The following is a 4,561-nucleotide window of genomic DNA, read 5'->3' as shown; positions in this document are numbered from 1 at the left end:
AGAGACCCTGTGTTAATTTCTTACTTCCTGCTTGGAGGGATGCCATCTTTTTCTGAGCTGTGTTTAGAAGTTCCTAAGTACTGTTGAAAATAAACCCTTTATTCATCTAGTCTTGTTCTAACACTAAGCTTTCTTAACTAACATGGGGATTTTGAAAATTTTCCATATAGGCCAATTCATTTTAAATCTTCTATGAAAAACCAACAGCCAACATCATACTAAATGGTCAAAAACTGAAAATCTTCATGCTAAAATCAGGAACAAGACAAGGATGTCCACTATCACCAACTCCTGTTCAATATAGTTCTGGAAACATTAGCCACAGCAATTAGACAAGAGAAAGAAATAAAAGCAATACAGATAGGAAATGAAGAAGTGAAAGTGTCATTATTTGCTGAATGATATGATACGCTACATAGACAACCCAAAGAATTCTGCCAAAAGACTTCTAAACTTTATTGACAGACTCAGTAGAGTAGCTGGATACAAGGTAAATACTCAAAAATTGATAGCCTTCTTGTAAACAAATAACAGAGTCACTGAGAGTGAAATTAGGGAAATAATTCCTTTCACAATAGCATCCCCCCAAAATGAAATATTTAGGAAACAGTGTAACAAAGGAAACTAAAGACCTCTACAGTGAGAACTAAAACACTCTGAAAAAAGAGATTGAAGAGGATATAAGAAAATAAAAAGACATCTCTTGTTCATGGGTAGGAAGAATCAATATAGGGAAAGTGGCCATACTTTCTATACTGCTATATGGATTCAAAGCAATCCCTGTTGAAATCCCAACGGTGTATTTTACAGGAATAGAGAAAACAATCCAAAAATTTATTTGGAATCAGAAGAGACCTAGATAGTGAAAGCAATTCTAGGCAACAGAGACATAGTAGGGGGTATCACAATCCCCAACTTGAAACTATGCTACTAAGCCACTGTGATTAAAACAGCATAATACTAGCAAAGAAACAGACCTGAGGATTAGTGAAACAAATCCTACGTCATCTTTGACAAGGGAGCCAAACACCCTCACTGGAGGACAGATAGCCCTTTTAATAAATGGTGTTGTAAAAACTGGATTTCAACCTGACAAAGATTAAAACTAGACCCTTATCTTTCACCATGCACTAAACTACAATCCAAGTGGATTAAAGATCTAAATATTAATACAGAAACACTAAACTTGCTGGAAGATAAGTTAGGTAGAACTCATAGGAAAAGACTTTATGAACAAATCCTCAGTAGCATGAGAAGTGGCACAAAGAATTAACAATTGGGATCTCATCTTTTTTAAAAAAGCTTCTGCACTGCCAGAGAAATCACAAGCAGAGCTAGGAGACAACCCACAATGTGGGAAAAACGTTTTACCAGCTGCTCCTCAGACAAAGGTCTACTATCTAGAATATATATAAAGAACTCAAAAAAATCAGACCCCCAAATATAAAGACCCAATTCAAAAATGGGCATCTGAAATGAATAGAAATTTCTCAGACAAAGAAGTAAAACCAGCAAATAATCATATGAAAAAATGTTCAACATCATTGGTCATTTGAGAGTTGCAGATGAAAACAGCACTGAGATTCCATCTCATCCCGGTAAGAATGGCCGCTATTAAGAAATCGACCAATTACAAATGCTGGAGGGGTTGTGGGGAGAAAGGAACCCTTCTCCATTGTTGGTGGGAGTGCAGATTGGTGCAACCACTGTGGAAATCAATATGGAGGTTCCTCAAACAACGAGGATTAGATGTCTCATTTGACCCAGCTATTCCCCTGGATATCTTCCCAAAAGAATTAAAAGAATCATATCACAGCGACGTATACTCACCCATGTTTATAGCGGCATAGCTAAAATTTGGAAACAGCCCAATTGCCATCAACTGGATACTGGATAAAGAAGATTTTTTTATAATGGAATATTACTGAGTCATAAAGAATGAGAAACTAGAGAGATTTATAGCCAAGTGGATGCACATTGAGGCCATACTCTTAAGTGAAAGTAGTAAGTCACACATGTATAAATACTGAATAGTTTCTCTGGTGTGACAAAGTAAAAGTGTAAATAAGGATCAAAATATATAATTGATATTGTGTAATAGGAAGAGAAGTATAAAGTACAGGAAGTGGGAGGGGTAGGGGAAAAGGTAAAAAGGGAAAAGAAAAAATATGTAAAAAGGAAAACCACGGAAACAGTGTCTTTGTAAACAGGGAAGAGTGGAGGGGGTGAAGGGAGGGCTGGGGAATGGGGAAAAATAAGAACCAAGATAAGTTATATAAAGGTACAAGATCCCAATGATAAATGTAACTGTATTGAATACCAAAAATGTATCAATAAATTTAATAAAGATAAAAAATAGATCTTCCTGGGTTATTTAGGCCCATTTACCAATAAATTTATGTGAAAAGATCCCATGGGTGTTACTCATAAAGTCTGCTGGAATTTCAGAGGGGCTACCCATCAACACTATTTTAGAGCATGGCCTATCCATTATATTTAGGTTACTATTCCTTTTGGCCAAAATTAAGGAAATTGTGTCTGGGATTATGAGGTGTTCTGTTCTCCAGGGCACCTCATCAAAAGTTTCATCAATTGGGTCTGGAGCTTCTCTCTTGTATGTTTTGGGATGGAGCTTAGTGTCTTGTTAAAACTAGAAATTTCTTCCCAGTGACCTTTGAAGAATTTTAGCTGTACTAGAAGGTGCATAAATAAAGCAAAGCCTTTATTTTGACTAAGGACTGGAAATTTCAAACAAAACCCTAAAAATCTTGCATTATCTTTGTTTATCATGTGGAATCTTCAGATATTATATATCTCGTTGAAATGCCCCATAGGAAAATTAAACACCAAGTCACACTAGGTCAAGGGAATGTCACCTGAGCTATTTTATGAATTCATACAATACAAGCAGTGGTACAAAAGTACATAGTATGGCATTTAGAAAGTTTGGGTATGAGCAGTAACTTAAAAAAGGACACAAGATAAAACCATAACATGATAATCTCTCAGGGCAAGTTCATAAAGTTAAAATACCTAGGTTCTAGCATGGTACTAGAAACTCAGTGGTAGGAGGCAGAATCAACTGCTCAGCCGGAACTCACTGGGTTTAGTTGATGAGCATAAAGATTTGAAGCTATTCCAGAATAAATGGTGCAGAAGATTGACCATCTCAAAGGCCATAGGCAGAGTGGCCTCCAGTTCTTGGTATCCAGGTGTCACCTTCTAAGAACAAGCAGATGCTGGAGGGTAGAAGCCTTTACAGTGAAAAAGAAAGAAACAAACAAACAAAAAAACTGCCTTGCTAAATTTACATTGGCGTAAGTCTTCATATAATGGAGTAAAAGGTGACTTCAAGAGAATTTAGAATGTTTACTTAAATTTGCATATTTAGAAGATGCAGTCTAAGGACAAAAATGTAAGAAAAATTCTGAGCTTTTCATTCCATACTTTCAGTTGGGGGTTATAATGGTATCTTTATTGTTAAGCTATTTTTTTAACATAAAACAAGTATGAAATGTCTCTTTTATGAGAAATAATGTTGCTCAGCATAAGACAAAACAGGTTCAATTATTTAAACCAAAGAAATTAAAAAGAAATATCATACTAGAATTGAAGTGGAAATATTAATATAAATTTGTGATTTTAGGCAAAGTCCTGTTGGTACTGTGTAGTGAAGTGCCCAAGAAGTGGTGGGCCTTTGGTGGCATGAGCTCGACAAGAGTCCCCTGTTGGTTACCAGCACCACTCCTCCTAACCAGAGTTCCTTGAAAAAAATGTCCCTTCCTTGTCGGAGCACTGAAGAAGCAGGTTAGCAGGAAGCATCCTGTGCCAGAAAACACAGAAGCTTTTGAAGATTAAAGGAATTGTGTCAAAAGGATATCTCTAAAGGGTTCCCTTGGGAGGAAAGTTATGACATGAGTGCCCCCCAAATAATCATAATCACAGTTGTTAGAAATGCATTAACTCTAAGAAAATTTATTACCATGCTTAAAACAAAAAATGCAATGTAGTTATTACAGCTGAAATAGCCAGGACACCAATTCCTTAGTTTCAAAATTAGAATAGAAAAGGATAGATTTAATTGAGCCTGCATTCTGCCTTTTCAGGATATTTGTAAGGGGAATGGTTTACAAATAATTAATAAATGTTTCTTTATAGAAGGCCACCCAGTAAATAGAATTAGAAAATCATTATATCACCCTTAATAAAAGTACTAGTTTAGGTAGGAATGATCAGTTGTGGCCAAAAAACTTTAGATGGATGGTGCTTTTAGAGCACCTAGAAAGAATGAGCTGGAGGTCATTAAAAATATGGGAAAAGCCGGGCATGGCATACACCAGTAATCCCAGCACTCTGGGAGGCTTAGGCACAAGGATTGCAATTTTGAGCCCAGCCCTGGCAACTTTGCAAGATTCTGAATCAAAATAAAAAATAAAAAGGGAGTGGAAGGCTGGGAATGTAGCTCAGCAGTGCAGCATCTGCCTGGCAAGCTTGAGTCCCTGAGTTTGATTCCCAGTACCAAAAAAAAAAAAAAAAAAAAAAAAAAAAAAAAAAAAAAAAA

The sequence above is a fragment of the Fukomys damarensis genome, unplaced genomic scaffold, assembly GCF_012274545.1.
Source record: "Fukomys damarensis isolate Sample0158 unplaced genomic scaffold, DMR_v1.0_HiC HiC_scaffold_14, whole genome shotgun sequence".
NCBI lineage: Eukaryota > Metazoa > Chordata > Mammalia > Rodentia > Bathyergidae > Fukomys > Fukomys damarensis.
This window is presented reverse-complemented; position numbering follows the sequence as displayed.